General features: G+C 34.4%; 3 protein-coding genes across 3 annotated transcripts in view; 2 read left to right on the top strand and 1 right to left on the bottom strand.

Moving 5' to 3' along the window:
• The window catches only part of LOC142344913 (26S proteasome non-ATPase regulatory subunit 1-like), a 628,982-nt gene that overhangs the window by 217,789 nt on the left and 384,774 nt on the right, over window positions 1–26,419 (bottom strand). The window lies entirely within an intron of this gene.
• The window catches only part of LOC142344911 (uncharacterized), an 81,113-nt gene that overhangs the window by 45,797 nt on the left and 8,897 nt on the right, over window positions 1–26,419 (top strand). The gene's annotated exons all lie outside the window — the stretch shown is intronic.
• The window catches only part of LOC142344910 (serine/arginine-rich splicing factor 4-like), an 87,619-nt gene continuing 87,303 nt past the window's right edge, over window positions 26,104–26,419 (top strand). The window contains exon 1 of the mRNA XM_075396969.1: window positions 26,104–26,120. The gene's annotated coding sequence lies outside the window, so the exon portion shown is untranslated. The remainder of the gene's footprint in view (window positions 26,121–26,419) is intronic.

Genomic DNA, 26,419 nt, shown 5'->3' with positions numbered 1-26,419 from the left:
TCCGATAAAATTTCTATATTTTTGAAAATAGGATAAGCGAATAAGTCGAAATTTCCGATTGAAATACGAATTTTTTTCCTAGACAAGCTATGACAAAATTTTTTTTTGTTTTAGACTCTACATACACAGGGGATACACCATACCGAGTTTGGTTCGATTTGGACAATTCCTTGACCCGATAAAATTTCTATATTTTTGAAAATAGAATAAGCGAAAAAATCGAGATTTCCGATTGAGATAAAAACTTTTTTTCTAGGAACGTTAGGCGGACCATTTATTTTGCATTAGAACCTAAATGTTACTGGTAGTCTGGGATATCAATTTGGTTCACTTTGAAAAAGTCCTTGATCCGATAAAATTTCTCTATTTTTGAGAATAGAATACGCGAATAAGTCGAAAATTCCGATTGAAATACGAACTTTTTTCCTAGACAAGCTATAACAAAAAGTCTTTTTGTTTTAGACTTTAGGTACACTGGGGTTACTCCATATCGAGTTTGGTTCCATTTGGACAACTCCTTGACCCGATAAAATTTCTATATTTTCGAAAATAGAATAAGCGAAAAAATCGAGATTTCCGATTGAGATACAAACTTTTTTTCTAGGATTGTTAGGCGGACCATTTATTTTGCATTAGAACCTAAATGTTACTGGTAGTCTGGGATATCAATTTGGTTCACTTTGAAAAAGTCCTTGATCCGATAAAATTTCTCTATTTTTGAGAATAGAATACGCGAATAAGTCGAAAATTCCGATTGAAATACGAACTTTTTTCCTAGACAAGATATACCAAAAACTCTTTTTGTTTTAGACTTTAGGTACACTGGGGTTACTCCATATCGAGTTTGGTTCCATTTGGACAACTCCTTGACCCGATAAAATTTCTATATTTTTGAAAATAGAATAAGCGAATAAATCGAGATTTCCGATTGAGATACAAACTTTTTTTTCTAGGAACGTTAGGCGGACCATTCTTTTCGCATTAGAACCTAAATGTTACTGGTAGTCTGGGATATCAATTTGGTTCACTTTGAAAAAGTCCTTGATCCGATAAAATTTCTCTATTTTTGAGAATAGAATACGCGAATAAGTCGAAAATTCCGATTGAAATACGAACTTTTTTCCTAGACAAGCTATACCAAAAACTCTTTTTGTTTTAGACTCTAGGTACAAATTTGATACTCCATACCGAGTTTGGTTTGATTTGAACAACTTCTTGAACCGATAAAAAAACTATTTTCAAAATTCGCTATTCGCGAAATTCGCAACTTTCCGTATGAAAAACTAACTTTTTTCCTAGGCAAGGTATACCAAAAACTCTTTTTGTTCTACACTCTAAGTACCCATGGTATACTCCATTCCCAGTTTGGATCACTTTGGACAACTCCTTGATCCGATAAAATTTTTATATTTTTGAAAATAGAATAAGCGAAAAAGTCGAAATTTCCGATTGAAATACGAACTTTTTTCCTAGACAAGCTATGACAAAAATTCTTTTTGTTTTAGACTCTAGGTACAAATTTGATACTCCATACCGAGTTTGGTTCCATTTGGACAACTCCTTGATTCAACGAAACAGAACAATTTTTAAAATTCAATAATTGCAATTTATTTGAAATAATTGCAAATTTCCGTATGAAAAACTAACTTTTTTCCTAGGCAAGCTATGACAAAAATTCTTTTTGTTTTACGCTCTAGGTACACATGGGATACTCCATACCAAGTTTGGTTAGATTTGAACAACTCCTTGACCCGATGAAAAAGGCCTATTTTTGAAAATTATTCAAAATTAATTATTCGAATTAATCGGAAATTTACCTACGAAAAACTAACTTTTTTCCTAGGCGAGCTACAGCAAAAATGCTTTTTGTTTTACTCTCTAGGTACACATGGGATACTCCATACCGAGTTTGGTTTGATTTGAACAACTCCTTGACCCGATGAAAAAGGCCTATTTTTGAAAATTATTCAAAATTAATTATTCGAATTAATCGGAAATTTACGTACGAAAAACTAACTTTTTTCCTAGGCGAGCTATAGCAAAAATGCTTTTTGTCTTACACTCTAGGTACAAATGGGATACTCCATACCGATTTTGGTTAGATTTGGACAACTCCTTGATCCGATAAAATTTCTATATTTTTGAAAATAGAATAAGCGAATAAGTCGAGAATTCCGATTGAGATACAAACTTTTTTTCTAGGAACGTTAGGCGGACCATTGTTTTTGCATTACAACCTAAATGTTACTAGTAGTCTGGGATATCAATTTGGTTCACTTTGAAAAAGTCCTTGATCCGATAAAATTTCTCTATTTTTGAGAATAGAATAAGCGAAAAAGTCGATATTTCCGATTGAAATACGAACTTTTTTCCTAGACAAGCTGTACCAAAAATTCTTTTTGTTTTACGCTCTAGGTACACATGGGATACTCCATACCGAGTTTGGTTAGATTTGGACAACTCCTTGATCCGATAAAATTTCTATATTTTTGAAAATAGAATAAGCGAATAAGTCGATATTTCCGATTGAGATACAAACTTTTTATCTAGGAACATCAGATGTTGAATATCGTTATGAACTATATTACAGACACAACAAGATCAGTACAGGTTACTCACCAAGGGCAGTAGCGAAGTCTAAAGTCACGATCCGGAAGAGCCAACAGGAAAACAAAGAAAAGCTCTGAAAAATCAGTGCCTTAGGACATGAAGAACAAACAAAGAAACACACAAAAACAAAGAAAGACGCGCAGAAAAACCCTCAGCGCACCAACATCCTCAACATGGGGTGCACCAAAGCCCCGCGGGGGGGAAAACGACTAACCGGCGTCTCAACGGGACAAGGGGCCAGGTTGCACCTCATGGGGCTAGAAGCCCTCACCTTAAATTAATAGTAATAAATAATTATAACTATGACAATAACAATAATAACAAAAATAACAACGTCATGGACTAAAACAACCAGTTAAAAGAGCCCAGGTTATCTGGCCCAGGTTATTGTCAAGTTGTCAACGGTGTCAACAGTGTCAACGGAGTAAAAACCGCTGGTGTCAACCTCTTCAGTGGCTAAAATCGAGGGCAAGTTTACTGGACAATTTCTCTAAAACGGCGGAACAAAAATGAACCCTCTTAGTACCGTTTGTAGCACTGCTTGAGATATGCATCATATTAAAAAATGAGCCCAATCGGTGCACTCTTCAAGGAGTTATAGCAAAAATAAGGTACCGTACCAACTGACCCCAGAAGAGAGATACCCCACATTCAGAGCTAAAATTGACCTTCAGAACTTCATAAAATGAGGTAAAAATAAATATGAGGAGATTTGCCATTACAAATGGAGTTCAACGAGCCTATTCGTGGAGTCAAAGTAAGGAATTTCAACATTTTACATGTAGAAACGTGAAACGTACCAGTCACCAACTGGTGAAAATGACCGTATGTTTCTTGGCCAATTTCTCGAAAACGGCTGAAAGAAACAAAACGCTATTTACAGGGATTCAAGTACGGCTCAAGCTGAGATCAAATCAACAAACAGATCGAAAATCGGTTCACTCTATGAGGAGATATTCCAACATCAAGGTACCCTACCAAATGATCAAAATGACCTATTTCTGTTCCTGTTTCTGCGTTCTATAACCGATAACCACTCTTTATAACCACCTGTAAAATATATATAGGGACAATCCCCATTATCGACAGAGTCTACAGAACTAACTGTCCAGTCTAAAATAGCCAGTTTTATTGATCTAATATGTAGCTTCACGAAAAGTACCGGACACGAATTGGCCAAAATGGAGGTATGTGTCCTGGCCAATTTCTCGAAAACGGCTGAAAGAAACAAAACGCTATTTACAGGTATTCAAGTACGGCTCAAGGTGAGTTCAAATCAACAAACAGATCAAAAATCGGTTCACTCTACGAGGAGAAATTCCAACATAAATGTGCCGTACCAAATGACTAAATAGGACAAGTACTGGTCACGGATCGCTAAAATTCACCACCCGAACTACGGAAAACTACATACAAAATATATATGGGTAGACTCCCCACTAACTGAGGATTCTAAAACACTAACACTTGTTGGGTAAATCGCGTGCTTTGTTGTACAGAAATTTGGGTCACCCAGAACAGCCCAAAAATTCGACTTTTTTGAACTTTAAACATTAATAACTTTCTGCTAAGGCCGATTTGGGAAACCAACCAAACACTGCAAGCAAGAGGGGTTCAGTGCTAACAAAATGCGACCCCTCCCGTTTAATTTGGTCCAGTACTTTAGGAGATATTACCAGAATACTGTTCTGTACCCCATTTTTTTGGCTAAAATCGAAGCCCAAAATCTCCGTAACTGACGTAAAACAACGTGAAACAGGGTTGCCGGAGTATTTGTGGTTCTAATTCTGGTCCACTTCGACATTCCGGATCACGGAAAACCTTCATGGGGAGGTGGGAAAAAATTTCCCACCTCACCATGAAGGCTATGATGTTTTGTGTGTTTTGACACAAAACAACACTCCCCGAAATTTGCCGAAACCATGAAAAATGAAAAATTGTTGAGTTAACCCCATTAAAACATACAATTAGCTTCAGGGACTTAAATAGTGCCTAGAAAACACAAAAAGCACACCAGAAAGGTGGTTCAATTGGGCAAAACACCATTCAGCCATTAAATTTGAGAAAAATTTTTTATTTCAGCGTGGTTCGGCTCTTACAGGACAAAAATGGCCGTTTCAACGCCACAAAACTATACAGAAATATGTATAGGGATACTCACCACTATCCAACAAATCTAAGTTACTCATATATGTAGGATTAATTCGTTATTTTGGGTTCCGAATTTTAGGTGATACCAACATGACCTCATGTTCCAACGTTTTTTTTTTAATTGACCTTGAATCACGTTTTTACCGTCCCGGTTATAAAAACCACTCACTTGGCAAGCAAGAACGGATTAGTAGCAACAAAACGCGCTCTTGATTGTTCAATTTGGTTCGGTAGTTTGGAAGAAATGATCAAACATTTGCGCCATACCCCATTTTTTGTTTTCCTGATACACATAACTTTTTCGCAAATTGTTGGAAAACTACTTAAATCTGGGGCTCCGACGTAATTTTGGGAGCAATATAAGTTCAATTGGTAGCTACTGGACACCGGAAATCTCTACCGCGAAGTGAGAAAATATTCCCACCTCGCCATAGAATTCAGGGTTTTTCAGAGAAAAAATTGGATTAAATCATTATATATCATAAGCTAAAGCGTACTGGATGTTTTTTTATGATATTTCTAGTACTTACCACGTCATTCACGCTTGGTGTGAACAGAATAAACCATTGAACTGATCATTGAACTATTTTTTCTGGATACGAGTATTTCAAATGCGTTATCCACGGCAAAATTATATATGAAACTTTCCGTAAAGGCCTGAGAGAAAAATTATGTTAAGGCAAAAAAATGGACCCCTTTTTTGTCGTTAAACTGAGTGAAATTTTCAGTAGGAGTGCCGATCTGCCATAGGTTATCCTCAGAACGGATTAGAAGGTTGAGATATCTGACCATTTACGATTTTCGCCAGGTACACGATGAATCAGTGAAAAATGTTATGTTATCGCTAGTCAAAACGTTTGATCAACACTTTCACTGGAACTTTGTCTTTTTGTCAGTCCCAAAAAAGTACTAAAGTTTTTTGCGGTACTTGCAACATAATAATGATTCAAAGTGAATGGACTTACAGAGAAGTCTCATTTACAGAGAAAAAATTGGGTTAAATCATTATATATCATACGCTGGAGCGTACTGGAAGCTTTTATATGAATTTTTTAGTGCTTACCACGCCATTCACACCTTGAACCAGAGAGAAATGTTATGTTTTCGCAAGTCAAAACGTTTGATCGACATTTTTACTGAAACTTTGTTTTTTGAAAGTCTCAATAGAATTTTGAAACTTGTTTTTCGTAGTACTTGCAACCCAATCTGATATTTTCAACGTTAACTAATTTTTTATTAACGGTGCAAGTTTTATCTTGGTTGAGGTAAAATTCCCACTCGTAAATATCCCTTATCCTATTAGAAAACGAAGTAAAACAAGGGAGAAAACTTTCCTAGCAGGAAATTCAAGAAAAAAAGAAATTGTAAGATTTCCTACTAGGATTTGCGAGAAAAGCAGGCGAAAGTTTTTTTTCCGAGCAGGAAATTGCGGAAAAGCGGGAAAAAGTTTTTTCCGAGTCGGAAATTACGGAAAAGCGTGTGAAAGTTTTTTTCCGAGCAGGAAATTACGGAAAAGCGGGTTTTAGTAAGATAATCAGGAATCCTAGTGAGATTAGTAGGAATCGTTGCACCGGGCGCGCTTTTGATTAATGGCTCCGGTAGCATTTTGGAAATCAAGTCTCTAAAATAAACATGGCGTTAATATGACTTTTAACATCAATTAAAGGTTAACCATAAAAGTTTCAACATCTTTTATGTTTTAGCGGGGAGAGTTAAAGGGGTTCACAAGATTACTCAATATAGTTATGAGGAGAATAAATATTTTGAATTTATCAGTTGAGATGTTGATAGTAGTTAATTAATGATTCACGAAGTAAAATGTGGGCTTTTGTGTTGTAAACATTTGGTGCAGTAAATGATGGTTCAGAGTTTTTTCTTTGAGTTTGTATTTAGTAAAACTTGATTTGCATAACTACTATTTGACAACGAATTAAAACTTTTATTGCGACTCTATCCATCAACAATTGTGCTAAAGTCACCTACCTCGAAATTTTCTAGAAATATGAAGCCAAAATGTGTTCATCTTCATAAGCGCAGACCGAAATAACCTGTAGAGAGCATGGCTGCAAATTACCGACTAATTTAAAAAATTAACTCTAACTAACTATAGTCCACTGTTACAATATATTAAGAAATAGAAGTGGAAACCGGCTATAGAAGTGAGTTAAAGTTACCCTAAAGTTCGGCACGTTAGACGATTATAATGACCCCATGATTTAGGTTAAGGTCAAGAGTTGAGCTGCACAGTCTTATTCGTCGTGAACATCTCTTTATACAATAATCTTAAATGATGTCATAAGATTGTTAACCGATTTCGAAGTAAGACTGAAATTCTTGCTATATATGATTTGAGTTGTAAAACCGGTTGTGAAATCTTATTTGAACGTTTCAATACTTAACCTCGCTCATCCATATTTTTGACTTAATTGTAAGACAAAAGAGGAAATTGGAGATATACACAAATAAGTGTTTGTGCAAACAATTTGCTACAATTCCAAACTACTAAAAAGTTATATAATGCCATGCCGCATTGGAGAGCTCATGATACCTGCGCCATCTGCCAGACTACGAGACTATATCATTGACAAAAAACGAGGAGAAAAATAGGTTTATGGTGAAAACTCAAAATCTACTTTAAAAAGCACATGGCAACAAAAAAGATACCATCAGATAAAACCTAATCAGCACAAATTAGTTTCTCCTCAGCCACATAGCAAATAAGATAAGACCAGATAAGGGGACAGAAATTTTTAAGCTGATATTTAAATTATCGTTTATATTCTTTCAGTTTATACATATATAAAAACCTGTATATTTTTACTTGAGTCTCATTTGAAATTCAATGTGACTTGTTAATAACGCGAATTTTTCAAAGGTCATCAAAAAGAAATACAAAAAATTAGCAATCACATTTTTTTTAAAAAAGTTTGGTGTTCAATATATAAAATGTCGGTTGTAACATAAACTTATAAAAAGTGTGAAGTTTCAATAACTAGAAAACGGATAGGACGTCTCATTGAAGAGGCTAAATTTCTTTCTCCGTAGCTTGCAACGTAAAACAGTAATCACGTTAACTTATACCCGGAAGCCAATGATTGGAAGCCAATCAGAATATTCAAAAATCAGAATAAACCTTATGACTACAAAAAGGACAACAAACACAGACATGAATGAAACATTCAGTGAAAAATTGCCAGAACAAAATGTTGAAGCCATTAAAATCCTAAGCTAATTTCTGACGACTATATTTACGTTCAACTTAGTCTTTTCAATGCAAATCAAAATTGTCAAAATTTTCATAAGGTGATAACACATCAAGAAAGAGCCGCAATTATAAAAAAATATCCACAAATCTCAAAATTTTACGAAAACTTGTAGCATCTGTGGTACAAAAGAGATTTTGATCTCAATTCTGTTGGGTTAAAAAAACTTAGGATAATAACTGTTTGCGATCATTCAAGTTTTCTTCCGTCTGGGAGGCTGTCGTTTGTTCACATAGTTCAAGCATCACATTTTCTGGTCTTAGTTATTTTCTGGTCTTTGCAGTAGATATCGTGAAATTCAGTTCTTATCTGCACTCTCTTTTGAGCTCAGATCAGTGGAATCATCTCATATTTCCACCTTTATTAAAGTCTCAGCGGAAATGCCACGGCTTTTGAGGTTAAAAAAGAAGTGTTATAGTATAATTTTAACCCGCCTGGATTCGTAATGCAAATCCGTTAACAAACATTTTGCACCGGTAAAAAATCACACATATCTACCAGAACCTAAGGAATGGATGATCCTTGTTATTGAACAATAATAGACAAACGTACTTTGAAATCACTTCTTCATTGGTAAAGATGGCGTGTGGTTTTAAGGCTTGCAATACTGGCAAAAGAGGGGATTTTGTTTGATATTTCCAAAGAAGTCATGCAAGACAAGGAAGTTTTGCCCTCAGAGACGGTCTACAAGAAAAACTTTGATGATAGCACAGCTGAAACTGAACGTCATCACAGAATCAGAAACAAAAAACTCCAAGAAGTGCGGTTTAAAAAGAAGATCAAAGCTGCCAGAATATTGTGTGGTGACGGTCAGTGAAAACTCCGTGACAGCAAGAACGTGTCCGTAAGCATTTTAATCCTGGAGCAGAAGGATGTCGAATGGTTCGTTGGTAAGAATCAAACTAGGAGTTAACAAGAAGACATCAAAGGAAAATTGGGACACGTTTGATGGTATCATTGCAAAAAAAAACAAAATTACATTCGATTGATACGTTTTCTCAACACAAAACAACAAAAAAGGGTATCCAATTGAAAAAGTTGTAAGATTTTTATTAGAGTTTGAGTTCGAGTTTTCATTGAGTTGGAGTTTTCATTGAGTTTTTGTTACGAGTTTTCACTGAATTTCGATCTCCTTAGGCATGAAGAATCGATTATTTGAAATATGTTCATAGCGAATTTGTTCGACCGAGAAAATCGACGAGAACTATAAAGGCAGACAAAAAAGGTTAGCGCTAAAAAACTTTTCTGATTAGTTAATCGAGATCAGTGGCATAATCAACAACAATGTAAAGTGTAATGTTTGGACTACCGAAAACTAACACTTGTAGAAGATGGTCGTCGGCCCATTATTAGAAGAGACCTCTTTTCTCAAGTGGGCTGATCTTTAAATCAGCAAAAACAAGTAAATTCTATTGAACAAATCAATGTCCCATAAAAACACAATTAGCCCACGATTTGGCAGATTCTATTCCAAGTACACGTAAGTCAAATACATACAGTTAATTCAGATTTTCCTGAAAATTACACTCGAATACATCAAAAAGCAGGTACAGTCTCATTTAAATAACAAGATTTGTTAAAAACGGAACTCAAAAATTTAAGTGATGAGGAACACGAACGAATAGATAGTTGCTCTGATAAAATTTCGTTTCCCTTATTGTTATTACTGTAAAATGAGAAAAGTAAAATAAAGCTGTTTTTTATTCTAATCTGAAAAATGAGGCAATTCATAAAAATAAAAGTCAAATTTCAAACATTGACAATTTTCAATCTTATCGACACAACTCAAGAAGATCTTATCAAAAATTGCACACGTGAAACTGCTTATTTCACAAAACTCAATTTGAAATACATATACAGTCAATTATTAGAAACTTCAAGCCATTGCAGGTTCAATTTTCTTCAGTGGTGAATCTACTGGAACTTACAGAAATATAATTGGTTTTTATGGTTTAACTGACAAGCCAGCGGTGTTCCTAAAAGTAATGAATTACACACAAATCGGTCTCCATAATACTCACTTCTCCTAGACGTTTTTGTTATTGTTAGTCTAGCTTCACAGAAAGAGCGATTAAAGTTATTCCATATACGTCTTAAAGAAACTTGATGATGATAATTTTTGAATAAATCTACCTAATTGTCATTTTGCCTACAAAGGAATTGAGTTTAGGGCATAAATTAAGACAATCAGGTAAAATTCTTTAGATATTAACAGCATCCGTAATACCCAAACTAACAGCCCCTATCTACCTTAAACATTTAAGATCTTTCTTGGGTTCAGTTCACTGTCTGGATAATTTCATACTTAATTTGTAACAATTATGTCACACCGGTTACCCATTACTTTTTGTCCGATATTGTGCAGAAAAACTAAAATTGTATTTTATCAGAAAATTGAGGCGCATTTCCCGATTATCAAAAAGCAAGTAGCAACAGAAAACAAAAGATAATCTAAACTTGGAAATTCGCAATCAAAAGGATGCATCTCGTTTTGGTTTTGAAGCCTCACTAGAAAAACGTTCAATTGCTTGTTGGAGTACTGTATTTTTAGCATCACATTTCCTTAAAAAAACGAAGAACGATTTAGCGTTATTGAATTAGAAATTGAGGGAGTGATTTTGTCTATAGAGTTTTTAAAGATTGATCTCTCGGGAAAGTACTTCTTTTTCAATGCAGATCCTCGTGCATTATTCTCTAAAGGGAAAAAAACCTTGTTCAAATAAAACTTTTTCAAAAAATGGGAAAACACGTTAGGTGGATCGTTTAAAGAACATTTGATTTTTACTTTCATCACATTACGGGTGCTGAAATGGAACCAGTAGAATTACAGTTCGCGCCCACCAAATTCAAATGCAAAAGTTATTAACGAAAATAACGGGGAGTTTGCGGTTGCAACAACAAACAGTTTTCGTGTTGCAGTTGCAAAAATTTCACAAAATCTCAAAAAGTGTCAATCACAGCGAATTAATTAGGTAAATAGTGAATATTCTTTTCGCGCCACGAATGCTTGTAAAGTAAACAAATCCACATTGCTTTCTGTTTTAACCTCTGGTACAACACAATTGCTTGTAAATAAACCTGCGAATGCTGCGCGACTTCAATCTTCAATAAATTTAATAATGAGCGAGACAATTCCTTGACGAGACATCAAACCCCCTGGAACACCAATCGCGTTACCTTTCATTCAATACCCAACTCAAATAAAAATGCAGTTAGGATGTCAACCGAGGATATCCGTTCATCACCATCAACTGAACTTTCACATGAGGAAGTTTTTGAAAACAATCTCACACAATTGTTCACAAAATTGTTCTTGGTAGTGCTCATCTCCAAAGACGTGGTCCTCAAGGAATAACGAGACGCGCCTTCCAAAACGTTGAACGAGGCTGACTTTAATGCGTATTTTCACTTCTTTTGGCGTGGTCTACATGCACGTTCAGGGTATGCATGCGTAAATGAAAAATTAATCAATCCGAGTAGCCGTCGTGGAATCGTTGCACCTGACGCGTCCTGGTGGATGTGGTATGATTTTCCATGGTTAATATGCTTTTGGCCGAACATATGTAAAACACCAAAAAAGCAGCCCTCTCTAAACCCGGTACAAACATAGATAATATCTAAACTCCGTCACACTAAAATCCGAAGAGAAACCTCCTGAACATTGTTTAGATTCAAAGCAGAAGATAAGATCCAATTTGACCTTGGTGGCGCAATTAATAGCAAAATGAACCAAGACATTTTTTCTAGCATTTATTGATCTCTTCTGCAAATATGCAAAAGTTGAGGTATTTGAGAAGACAAGTGGTCCGAAAGAGGTGAAATTTTCAGAAGCCTACATACACAAAAATGTAGGCTTTTGAAAATCTGACGCCTTTAAATTGAATAGTTTCAGATTAACATGATTTACGGGGCAGCCGAGGTGGCCCCCTTATCTTTCTGATGGTTGCTATTATTATTGGAGCAAGTTCGTTAGAGCACGCTCTACAAACAAGAGACCCTCAACTACATTAAAAGCAGACACTATCAGCAAACGTCTAGAGTGACACTGGTATTTGTCTACGTCCACTTGCACGAAACCCAAAAAAATCGCTACAGAACATCATCAAAGATTTCGATTACGGACATCATCAAAGGTTTCAATTACGGGCTTTGAAACAAATAGTAGGTGTTGTGTATTGCAAGCGAGAGGTTGTACCCGGCATGTAGTCAGAGCTGAAAACACTGAACATACCGGTGGTCAACGTAGTCAAGGATCTCGTATCTAACAGTGAACGAAAAGACAGCTCACAGACCAACGAGTAAAACGAGCTTCACCTACAACATTCCTTAGAAATTCATAGTCTCGAAATTGTTATCAATAACGGTATCGACCTCTATAGACTCTTAAAGAAACGAAAGAAGCCGAACAAGCAACAACGAAAAGCGAAACAACAGAAACTGGAAGAAACCTCAGGACATTGAATAATTTATAGTAAGTTTTTGTGAAAAGACTGGATTTAAATGTCCAGGCTTCGAACAAAACTTTGTATCGACTCTTCTTCTGTTGTTAGGAAACTGGATTTAGTTGTCAAGACTCCTATCATTATCTCTCTTTCTGTTCCTTGAGTCTCGTTTTATTTTTCCCTCCTTAACAATGACAAAAAGTTGCAATACGTGAAAAAAAGTGATAAATCAAACATCGCCAAGATACATATGCGTCGCCTCTAATGTTCACAGGCACTTTGAGCCAAGTTGTACTGGACTTACGCAAGTTGCAGTTAATGGTCTCAAAGAAGAGGTTCAACTGGCAATGCTTCTCGGTGTAAAATGTCTGAATAATAATGAAAAAGACAACTTTATAAAATGTCGAACAATTGACAAGATGAATGAAAAGATTGAAACAGAAACGCAGGAGATCAACAAAAAATTGCAGACAATGGAAGAGAGAATAACAGCAGTCGTTGATACAATAGTGAATAATGCCATTAAAACTACATGCAAAAAAGTAGATAAGAGCTATGCGGCGGCTGTTGCAGTCCAGCCAAGAAAGGTAGTTGCTACATCCAAAGCACACTCCAAAGAGCCGCTTGATTTGGATCACAATATGAGAAAAAACATTCGAATACAAGGGTTTCCAGAAGACCCCGACAAAGCTAAAGCCAAGAATTTTCTCCCCACTACGAATGAATTTAACGATGTGTTAAACCGAATAGGAGTCACAACCCAAATAACGGAGCTAAAACGACTGGGTAAATTCAGCAACACCAGGAAAAAACACGGACACTACTTCTGACGCTTCCGACTGAACGATTCCAGATTAGTTTTAGCGAAAGAGTTTCAAGAAAAACGAACCGTTCTAACTGAGAAAGATGTGTTCAATTTACCAGCCTTGTCAAAAAAAGACGCAATCAAAGATAATTTGTGTCTCAAAAAACGAAGAGAACTACCTGAGGAAAATATTCCCCGCGATAAACTGAAACTGAAACCTCGAGTTGTTCAATGATGGCAAAAAGTAGATCTAGGAGATAACCATGAAGGACGGTGACCAAGTTTCATCAAAATTCTTCTAATCAATACAAGAAGCCTAGCAAGCCTGGAAAAAAGATCGAACTTTGCTAATGCAGTAATGCTCAATGACTATAACATTAATTGTGCTTGCGAAACATGGTAAAACGAAAAAATTTCATCATCTGAACTACTCTTAGACAACTACACCATATATAGATCAGACAGAAAACAAGATGCGGAAAACAGCACTTACGGAGGGGCAAAGATCGCCATCAAAAATATCCTAGCATCTAAACAACTTATTACTGACCAACACGACTGTTCACTCACCTGCAGACTAGAAATTAACAAACTCAGTTTTTTTGTTTCTGTGTTCTACAACCCCCGAAAGGAAGTTGGTACAGATATAAACAAGAGGACTTTGGAGCACTTCTGTCAGCCCTACCAAAAAACAGCACAGCAATAATCTGTGGAGATCTTAACTTTCCGAACACAAACTGGCAAAACTTCTCAAGTGAGGACATTGACGAACAGCAAGTACAAGAACTCTTTGGAAACAACTATTTTCTTCAAAATGTTGGTTTTAACACCCGCGAAAACAACATACTGGACGTTGCTTTCAATCGAAATTGTTACATGCACTCCGCTCTTGACAAAGAATTCACAAGAACATTTAACTGCTCAGATCAAAAGGCAATCAGTCTTCTAGTTGAGTGCCCTCATACAGAAATGAAACCAACTTTGAGAACTTTTCGAAGTTTTGGAAGAGCCGATTACTCGGAAGTAGGCGAAATGATCAAAATTGCTGACTTCAAACCAGTGTGTTACACCAACATACAAACATAAACAACATGTGCGAAGAGATGTACGACTTTTTCTACAAGGTAGCACAAGCAACGATTCCCTATAGGACCAGGCATAGGCAATCTCTACCACCTTGGATTACACCAAGTACGTCCAATTTGATGAAGAAGTTGAACACTCACCGTAAACTAGTAGCGAACAAACCAACGTCATATCGCAAAAACATTGTAAGGAAATTTCAAAACGTTGTGACAGAGGCCGCAGAAATAGATCGGTGTAATTGTCAAGACAAAATAATGAGAACCAGAGACACAAATGTGATCTTCAAACATCTCGAAAGTCTTAATAAGTCACCAAACCTCCCAAAAGTTCTAACCAAAGGTGGAAGATCAGCATCCAACATTGAAGATAAAGTGAACCTATTAAACAACTTCTCTCATTCTGTCTACACTCCTAAACATTCCTTTAGCATAGAAGACATCAATTCTATGAACCCGACTTTAACAAACTTCGGTATATCAAAGCAAAAAAATTAATCGATTACAATCGGAGCTCGACATCACTAAGACCAGATGCCCACCAAACGGGTACCCCCCTATCTTCTACCAAAAAACAGTGAAACCAATGACTGATGTCTTATACCTAGTCTTTAAGAACAAAAAGCGCTTGAGAAAAATTCCCGACCAAGGGAAAATTGCATCAGTCACCCCTATTTATAAAAGCGACAGGAAGCTGGTCACGAATTATCGTCCGGTTTCTCTACTGAATATCGACAGTAAATTTTTCGAAAATTGGATGTACGAGCGACTATATGAACACTTTGAAAAACACTTGAGCAAGCATCAGCATGGTTTTGTTCGAGGTAGATCTGTAACTACAAATATGCTTTCCTTCCTGAAAAATATTTACGAGGCAATGGACAAGAACACAAGTGACAATATAGTTACCTTCCACTCTAACTTCTTCAAAGCTTTCGACAAAGTACCGCATAAATAATTACTCATCAAAGTCGGTCAAATTGGTGTGCACGGATGCTTCCTCGAAGTTTTGGTTTACTATTTCCACAATAGAAGACAATTCGTCAGAGCTGATAACACAAGCTCCAGGATTTTAGAAATCACAATTGGTGTACACCAAGGATCTCTTCTTGGACACCTTCTGTTCTGTATACTCATCAACTACCTATCAGATGTCCTAAGGTTTAGCAATCCATACCTGTTTGCCGATGACTTGAAGATTCTCTCAATAGGATACAGTGACACCAAATTCCAGGAGGACATAAATGCAGTACAAAACGGGGCAGCGACAAACAAAATGCAACTTGCAGTCGACAAGTGTGAAATACTAAACATAAGAGGGCCAGAAAAGGATTTTGACCAGAACTCTTAAGGGCCAGAACTCTTAAATCAAAATTTAAACTCCCTGCAAGCAGTCAAGGACCTTGCTATAAACGTCAGTAAGAAACTGACTTGGTCGGCTCATATAAATGCTAGACTCAATAAAGTAAACAGAGTCCATTATTTGATGAGGAACGTCGCCTATGCCGCAAAGCCCTTCATGAAACTGGGATTATACAAATCGCTGGTTCTGCCAGTCTTGTTATATGGAAGCTACTGTACCACGCCCTCAAAATCTGAATTAGGCAATCTTGAAAAACTACAGCGGAAAAATGTGAGGTGGATAACAGGACGAAACGAGCCCTACGAGAATCATCTGAGGCTTTTGAATATCTTGCCATTACCAATGTACATGCAGATGAAGGATCTCACTCTCTCAAAGCTTACTCAAGAAGGAAGAGACGATATTGAAGTACCTGAAATAAACAGGTTCGAGGAAGATCCACAGAATTGTACACGCTCTGAAAAGTAAGGCTCGAAAAGGCGCGAAATGAATTTGTTTTCACAAATTGCAGACTAGCAAGCCGAAACGACAATGAAATAATTTTTATGGAACTGCGTGGACTGAAAAACCGAATACTAAACTTGATGAGGAAGTTTGTTAATAAATCGTTCAACTCTCAAAATATCTGCACGTGGCGGCAACTGTGTTGCGATTGTCACCGATGCAGTATTTTACGGACAATTCTTTGAAAGCAAGACTCAAGGGTCAGAACGACCCCTCGACAAGCAGTCGTAAATTCACAACAACAACAACAAAAATGAATAACTAGAAAAACACGATTAGAACAATATAGATAAGTAATTGGTAATAAAATTAAAATTGACATTAGAAATGTCAACATAATCATTGCACCTGCAAATGATCTCCCTGCAATTGCATTAGTCAAACGATTGTTACAAACAGTAAAGAGAAGTTAAATGATTAATTTTTAATCAGTCTGATTTAACCATTCTTCGCTCATTTTGTCATGCAAAAGGTCATATATTTTATGTTGTGGATTAGCAAAGCAATTCTACCTCAGTTTTAAACTTAACGATTTGTTGGTGCTATTAATGAATTTAAATTATCACTTTATTGCGATGATTTACAATTTTTAATAACTTTAGCTATGATTCATTACATCAAACGTACTTGCATCATGAGTTTGTTCATTAACATTATTATTTTCTAAACCAACTATTATATATTGCGGTCTTTCCATACCACTTTCCATACCTAGATCAAACAAGAAGTTAGTAGCATTGGGTACATTCTTGTAAAATGTCTTTCTTTCATAATAACTAAAGTCTACATTATTCTTTTTATTTAATCCTTTCTGCACAATAATTCTATTATCATTACTAGGATCAATTCTAGGTACACACCATGATATATCTCTAATTTCTATATTACCATCATTGGCAAATGCACCAGGATCAGCATTAACTCTATATAGAGCTCTATCATTATTATTCATTTTTAATATTAGTTTAAATCCTAAACCATATATAATCTTTTCTAAATCATTTACGAAACCAAACAGATCACTCATCTTAATCATCATATACATTATATAATCATCGATGTGCAGCAATATGGTCACCTTTAAGTTGACTGTCTCTATTACACTGATTTCTAACAAAACCACTCTCATATTCATCATCAGTACTAGTTAATAACTTATACATCAATAGATTAGGATGACAATGATCTATATATTCAATAGTCCTACCACCTCTAGTTTCAAGCTTAATTGAACTAAACAATGCCATTATACCATAATTAACTAATCTGATATTAGCATCATTAGCAAATACACCACCAGCATCATCTGATACAACAAACTCTATCTCTAGATATGAATCACGCAAATTTAAGTGATTCTCTGCTCTATTGAGTATGATATTAATATTGGTATTAACCGTATTCATTGTTGCTAGATTATTAGGTTTATATTTTCTTATCTTACTTTTGTGTATATCATTATTATAACCATAAGTTGTATCCAAATTAAAATCCATATTTATTAGATAATAAATGACAGACAATTTGATTTTATATGAACTACAAAATATACAAGAAGCTTTAACTAAAACAAAAGAAGAGTATACACCTAACTTTATAATGATAAAACCAACAGAAAAGTTTAACTTTAGTGAACCTATACTTAATACAATAAAATTAGGTTTAATTAGATTATCTGTTTTTAATTCGGTGTTTAATGCGAATAGGAGAATTAATCAATTCTTATATGCTAGTACTGTTATAGAAGATGATGAAGCTCTACCTCGGGCTCTTAGCTCTGACCCTAACCTTAACCCTATCTCTACCTCAAGCCCAAACATTACATCTATACTTAATTATAATTATAAAGGAATCCCGTTGCTATATTCAAATATTACACCGGGAGCATATGAGTTAACTGACATAGCAGAATTAATAAAAGAAGAAACTGATGATAATGTTATTATAGAACCTGATAAGAATACGATGAAATGTTTAATGGAAATAAAACAAGGAGCACTCAGCTTTGATATAACAAACTCACTAGCCTCATTATTAGGATTTAGAAAAAATTTTTTAAAAAAAAGTAGATATAAATCTCAGAAAATTAATGATATTGTGGGTTTTAGTACTATTAACATTCATTGTAATGATGTGAAATCTGGAGCTAAGGATAATGGTAAAGATACAGACATACTATATACTTTTAATCTAACTGAACCACCAGGTTACTTGATAAATATTATACCAACTAATATCTTGTATCAAAATGTAACTAAAGATATAATGGAATATATTGAATTTCATATTAAAGATGAGCATGGAAGACCTATGGACTTTAATGGTGATGTATTAAGTTTTACTTTACGTCTGTGTTAACAACTTCGTTGATCTGATTTACACTTACACTTATCTGCGAAGCAGGTTCCCCGATACTTGTACTTACACTTATCTACGAAGCAGGTTCCCTGATATTTGTACTTAGACTTATCTGCGAAGGAGGTTCCCGATACTTAGATTTGTACTTAGACTTACACTTATCTGCGAAGCAGGTTTCCTGATACTTAAACTTAAACTAAATTACAAAACTCTCCGATCCCAATTAATTCTTACTTACCATTAATATTTTCATTTTTAGTTATATCAGTGACAATAAAATTATAAAGCTCTTTCCATACCTTATTACATATATTAGCAAAATCATTATAACTAAGTTCAACATTATTAAAGAAATCTTGATATATAGATATGAGGACTTTACCTCTGTTCAAATAAAATAAATAGATTACAGTTCTCTCTAACACTCTGCCTATCCAGAGAGAACAGGTTTTGATTAAGATATATCATATTACAGTTATTATGTCTACCTCTACAAAAGTATTCATTAATAACTGGTTCTTTGGCTCTAACATCATCAAATATCATTAGTTTCTTTAAGTCTTTGGGTAGTTTATCAGGAGATGGTAAATCTTTTATATCTTTAATAAATTCAACATCTGCTTTTGGGTTTATTTTTTCTATATCATGGTACTGATCACCAGTAGGTCAAATGATGTATAGCTAATCAAAGTATATACTAGCTAGAATTAGTTTTTTAAATAAGAATGTCTTACCACATTCACTAGGACCAGATATTATACATCTAAAGTTATCTGGGAATGCGGCTTCAGTAATTATATCATCATCATTTAACCATAAATATAGATCATCATTTATGTTTACAGATATCGGTGAAACCGCTTCATGGATATTATTAGTAGGACTATTACTAATGCTATTACTATTGCTATTCCTATTAGATTTACTCATTTGATATTTTTCATCAAATAGATATATAAAATTATCATTATCATTATCATTATCATTATTATTATCATTATCATTATCATTATCATTATCATTATCATTATCAATGACATTATCCTTATCATTAACATTATCATTATCATTATTAGCAAAACTACTTCGTAGATCATTAACTTTATCATTTTTATTATCCTTATCTTTATCACCAACTCTACTACAACTTAAACAAGAACACTCATTATATATTCCTGCATATTTACATTGATTAACTAGAATATTCAAAGCACTTTTAATTCTAAATCCTCTATCAATAAGATAGATCATGTATAAACAATAAGCCCCACAATAAGATTCATAATATTGTTGAATTCTCTCATTAGAGCCTAGATCAACATATTCCTCTAGGAATAATTGTGGAGTTTCTACACCAAAACTATCAAAGTAATACACAGGACCACCTTCTCTTCTTATAACTAAAACCCAATGTGTACCTTCAGTTGGATGTAGAGTTACAATAATGTTAGAGTTAGGTTCACTTACCATTTCTGGTTTATCATCTCTCATTACAATCTCAATTGGTGTTAGACTTAAAACTTTACCTATATCTTTTATTCTGATATCACTCATAGCATTACTATCAATATTAAATTTATTATTGAATTCCTCAAAAATTAGTATGAGCATTTTTATATAATAAATTTATTAAATCTAAGTCTAAGTCTATGTTTAAATCTAAATCTAAATCGAATCTATATTTATTATATAAAAATGGAAACAGGTAGTGCAGTTTTTATTTTTATTATTATTATTGGAATTTGTTATATAATATATGATTCAAGACCAAGTAAATATACAAAACTAGAAGAAAGCTTTGGTGGATTTATGAATAGGAGTCTAGTTAGTTTTGAATATGAAAAGTCACCATTACATACTATTGTTTATGGTAGAACTGGTACAGGCAAAACCTATTTTATTAGACAATATTTAAAGTTATACTCAGTCCAAAACCAAGATCAAGATCAAGATCAAGATCAAGTTCGAGATCAATTTCAAGATCAAGATCAAGATCAAGTTCGAGATCAAGTTCAAGTTCAAGATCAAGTTCAAGATCTGCGAAGCAGTTTCACTGATCAAGATCAAGATCAAAGGTCCATTGTTATAGTGTGCAAAGATGACAGAGAATGGATAGATCCTGAGTCTAATAAGTTTTATACTGGGTTTAATAAATGTGATATAAATATGATCACAAAAAATAATATGCATAAATTTTAAAATTGTGTAATAGTACTTGATGATATGGGTGATAGGTTAAAAAAGGATATAGGTTATTTTTTACTGAAGGTAGATATTATAATATTCAAATGATTGTAATGTGTCATAAACCAGCTCAAATAATTAATACAGCAAGAATGAGTTGTGATAGTATTCATTTAACAACTTATAATGGACCTGACCTATTCAAAAACTTTAATGAGATAGATAAATGTGAACATGACTTCAATAAAATAATTAGTGAATTGAAAAGTAACTATTATAATTGTACAGATGGAATGTCAGATGAACTTCGTTATGGTATAATTAAATATAATAAAAAGGAAAATACTTTTATTATTATTAGTAGTAATAGCAATGATATATGTTTCAAGAGTTGGTTTCCTTGATTTAAAAGCTCTTAGTTTAAAAAATGATTTAGAAAGAGAAGATATAAATAAACTTATAGCGTATATGAAACCACTAATGGTTAATGCAACAGATAGAAATGTTATTAATCATGATAATTATCAGTTTTATTTTAAAATACTTCTTACTTTAAATAATATTAAAATTCAGAATGATGTTCTAACTAAAGAAATGGTTAAGGGAAATGGTATGAAAATGTTATCAAATATTGATGGAATTATAGGCACAGGTTTATTTACATTTAATTGTTTTTATCCTGATTCAATATCAAGAAATGTTAGAACTGTAGCAATGGGAGCAAGTACAATGTTGAGTAGAGTAAATACATTAGTTAATGTTGAATATGGAGAAGAGTTGGAAGGTGAAACATGGACAAAGTCCGATCCACGAAGTGGTTACCCCAATTCTTCGATCTGCGAAGCAGGTTCCATGATCCAAGAGGAATATATAGATCAGGGAAGCAGTTATACTGATCAAGGAAGCAGTTTGGTAAACCACGAACAAAGTTCGTATACTAATCAGTGTAACTGTGACTTCGTCATTGAAGTGATGGGAATTTTGAATAGAAAGGGAGGAAGGTTTTTAAACAAACTATATATAAATGATGAAGAATTTAGAGAAGAGATTATAAATTTTGTTAAAGATAAAAAAGACTTAGACCTTGATTTGATTTTAGATAAGAGATGTAAGACTAATACACTCAATACTTTACGAAATAAATATTTAACAAAGTGTATCACATCGAAAGATAATACTAAAGATTTAATTGAAATCATGGCTAAATATTATCAACAAAATTTGTACACCGATTCTACAGCATAGCTAATATTATCTGCGAATTTGCAAAACAACTCCGTTGAGCAGTTTGGTAAACCACGAACAAAGTTCGTTGGAGAACCACGAGCAAAGCTCGTTCACTGATAATTTTATCTATTAAAAATGCTTTTACAATGTTTAGAGTGTAACTATAAATGTGGAAACATTGCTGTTTTAAAATATAATTATGAATCATTTCATAAAGATAAAACTGATAAATGTATGTGTGGTAATATAAAATTAAGTGGTATTTGTGCTAATGATTTTCCCCATGGGGTTGTTCTTTATAAAATGAATCTAGTTCTAGTTCTAATTCTAGTTCCAACCCTAGTTCTAATTCTAATTCTAATTCTAGTTCTAACCCTAGTTCTAGTTCTAACCCTAATTCTAACTCTAGTCCTAACCCTAGTTCTAGTTCTAGTTCTAGTTCTGGTTCTGGTTCTAACCCCAGTTCTAGCTCTAGTTCTGGTTCTGGTTCTATATATGACTATAACTCTAACTCAGATCCTAACCCTAACCCTAACCTTATCCCTAACCCTAACCTTAACCCCAGCTCAGAAGTATTAACTAGATGTTTTAATAAGTGTAATTAAATAAAACCACTAAATAATTTTGATGAGGGTAAGTATACATGTAGAAGCTGTACTTCAGCTAAAGTTAATTTTCCATATTGTACTTCTGTTGTGAGATATGATGGGATACGGGCTCATGTAAAGAAACAACATTCAGATATAGAATTGACTAGAGGATTTAGTAGAAATATAACTGATCGGTGTAGCCGCTTCGCGGATAAAACAATTAATCCTAGTTGGCAAAGTCCTAGAGCTGTAAGTCCTTTAGTTATTAACCAAACAGAGGATCTGCGAAGCAGTTTCGCTGATAGTTTTTCATGTAAATACTATAATTTTGTATCATTTCTTATTAATAATGGAATAAATATAGAAAAAATAAAAGAAAATATAAATTTATTGGAAAGTATAGATAATTTGAAATAAAAAGTATAAAAAAAATTTAAAAAATATCAAAAAAGAGGGATTCACTCTTTAAGAGCGAAAAAGAGCAATCTTTTCTACTGGGGATCACTCCGAATAAGAGTGAATCCCTCTTAAAGAGTGAAATGTAAATTTTGCTTTGATTTTTTGATTTTTTTTGTTTTATTTTTGATTTTAATTGATTTTTTATTGAATTCAGAGCTAATATATAGTAGTAGATAAAACAAGGGATTCAATAAACAGTAAAATTTGGCCCGATTCGACATGCGCGATTAGCGTTAGGAGAAAGGGACAAATTTTACTGGTGGTTGAATCCCTTGTTTTATCCCATACTTTTCACTCAAATTATTTCACTTCCTCTTCATGCTTGGCCTCCGTCTTCATGCTTGGCCGCTGGAGTGTTAGCTAGAATTTTGTCAACCCTTAACACGTGAAGATTTTACTACTATTTTCAGCGCATTAAAATTTCCCGATGATGTCAGTAATTGGCTGACCAGTATGAAACCCTTGCGCTACCATTGAGAGTGTAGGAGACAAATGGAAGTAGTTTTGGAATTTGATCAGAAGTTCGAGTAGTATTACGCCGAAAATTTAATTTTGATCTATGCTGCTTCGGCCTACAGTGTTTTGTAAGCCCTATTTACAAATTATGGGATGTTAAAGAGCACGTTACTGTGTATCAGAAAGCACAATAGCCCACGGGAAAAAGATGTATTAGAGAGAGAGAGAGAGTTTAGGCTTCTGTGGGTCTTTCCACATGGGTTTGCACCCTTCAAATAACGACTGAGCTGAGCTTCTGCACCGGGTTACAATGTCCACAGCTGCAGTTGAAAGCCCAGGAACATAAGTTGACTTCCGAACAACATTTGAAGAAGTAGTTCCAGTATATTTTTGTTAAATATTTCTTATCAATTTGATCGAGATCGAAGTTCCTTTATTTTCGTATTATATTTAGTAAATAACTGGTTCTTTTCCAGAAGTTTTCATCAGCCTTCCTTGTTCTTGTTTTATTAATTGTTATTAGCTCGTTTTGACGTGTGCTTAACAACCCTTCATTATTGTTTGTTTGAATGGGTATTTTTATATTGTAAGATCCTTTAAGCAGTGAGATGAGCATTAATAGATCATGCAATTCAAAGTAATATGACAATGGCAGCAACTTCAGTGTGGTCAGTCTTTGCTTGTAACTAATTTCCCAGTTACTGATTATCCACGACGTTGCTTTTCTTTGAATGCGCTCGATGTCTTTGCTTTCGGTCTTATTCGGAACCATGCTTGTGAGGCATAACTTATGACTGGTATAACGTAGCCGACATATGCATTGAGTTTTGTTGTTTGCGATGCAAGGTTTGATATGTTTCGTTTTAGGAAATAAAACGCTTTCCAGGCTTTGCTACAACGTTTCTTAATATTCGCTTTCCATGATAACTTAATAGCCATAGTTATACCTAGATCTTTTTGCTCGCTTTTATTTGAGAGAGTTTTAGAGTTAAGTATAAAGGAGTGCCAGTTTTTTTCGTTTACTTTAATCGGTAGGATGTGACATTTGCTTTCATTGAGTTGCATTTTGTTGTTATGGCACCATTTTTCGATTTTTTTCCAGATCACTTTGTATATTTGCTGGATTTGTTGATGCAAGCTTGAAATCATCTGCGTATCCAAACGCAGAGCATTTTGATGTTTGTTGTGGAAGATCGTTTATATATATTATGAAAAGTAGGGGACCTAGGAGAAATCCTTGGGGGACACCACTGGTTACTGGTACAGTTTCAGATTCCGAGTCATTTACTTTCACGTATTGTTTTCTATTTGATAGGTAACTGGCTAAAATCTTTAGGAAATTTCCCCCTACACCCAGGTTCTCCACTTTGTTAATCCGAAATTAAATGAATTTGAGTTTTATTTAGTAAAACGAAGATATGCTAGTTTTTTTCAGATTATAGTGTCTCCACTACTTGTAAACAATATATAGTTGGTCTAATAACAGCTTTTGATATTACGTTCCTTACTCGAAGTTCCTTACTTTTCGTATTATATTTAGTAAATAACTGGTTCTTTTCCAGAAGTTTTCATCAGCCTTCCTTGTTCTTGTTTTATTAATTGTTATTAGCTCGTTTTGACGTGTGCTTAACAACCCTTCATTATTGTTTGTTTGAATGGGTATTTTTATATTGTAAGATCCTTTAAGCAGTGAGATGAGCATTAATAGATCATGCAATTCAAAGTAATATGACAATGGCAGCAACTTCAGTGTGGTCAGTCTTTGCTTGTAACTAATTTCCCAGTTACTGATTATCCACGACGTTGCTTTTCTTTGAATGCGCTCGATGTCTTTGCTTTCGGTCTTATTCGGAACCATGCTTGTGAGGCATAACTTATGACTGGTATAACGTAGCCGACATATGCATTGAGTTTTGTTGTTTGCGATGCAAGGTTTGATATGTTTCGTTTTAGGAAATAAAACGCTTTCCAGGCTTTGCTACAACGTTTCTTAATATTCGCTTTCCATGATAACTTAATAGCCATAGTTATACCCAGATCTTTTTGCTCGCTTTTATTTGAGAGAGTTTTAGAGTTAAGTATAAAGGAGTGCCAGTTTTTTTCGTTTACTTTAATCGGTAGGATGTGACATTTGCTTTCATTGAGTTGCATTTTGTTGTTATGGCACCATTTTTCGATTTTTTTCCAGATCACTTTGTATATTTGCTGGATTTGTTGATGCAAGCTTGAAATCATCTGCGTATCCAAACGCAGAGCATTTTGATGTTTGTTGTGGAAGATCGTTTATATATATTATGAAAAGTAGGGGACCTAGGAGAGATCCTTGGGGGACACCACTGGTTACTGGTACAGTTTCAGATTCCGAGTCATTTACTTTCACGTATTGTTTTCTATTTGGTAGGTAACTGGCTACAATCTTTAGGAAATTTCCCCCTACACCCAGGTTCTCCACTTTGTTAATCCGAAATTAAATGAATTTGAGTTTTATTTAGTAAAACGAAGATATGCTAGTTTTTTTCAGATTATAGTGTCTCCACTACTTGTAAACAATATATAGTTGGTCTAATAACAGCTTTTGATATTACGTTAGGGTCTCTTCCCATTGTCGTGATAAACTTATTAAATACCTCGAAGAATGCCAAATGGCGTATTTCGTTTCCGTACTTTTTTGGTTGTTATTAAGCAACCTGTGCGGATTGGAATACATTCTCGCGTAGAAGAACAAAAGACTAGTTGTATGAAATGACACACCACATTACTAAATCCTATTAACTAATACAATTGCGATAACTTTATACCAAACCTCTATACCTCCCACCTGCCCCTACTTCGCCCTACCCGCGCCTACTCAGACACTTAAAGTAGAGCTGACTCTGATTTTTAAAATAATGTCCAATTTCATTAGGCTATTGATTTTATCTTGAA

This window comes from Convolutriloba macropyga, chromosome 8, assembly GCF_964194025.1.
Source record: "Convolutriloba macropyga chromosome 8, txConMacr16.3, whole genome shotgun sequence".
Taxonomy (NCBI): Eukaryota; Metazoa; Xenacoelomorpha; order Acoela; family Convolutidae; genus Convolutriloba; species Convolutriloba macropyga.
The sequence above is the reverse complement of the archived record's forward strand: the minus strand, read 5'-3'. Positions and strand labels throughout refer to the sequence as shown.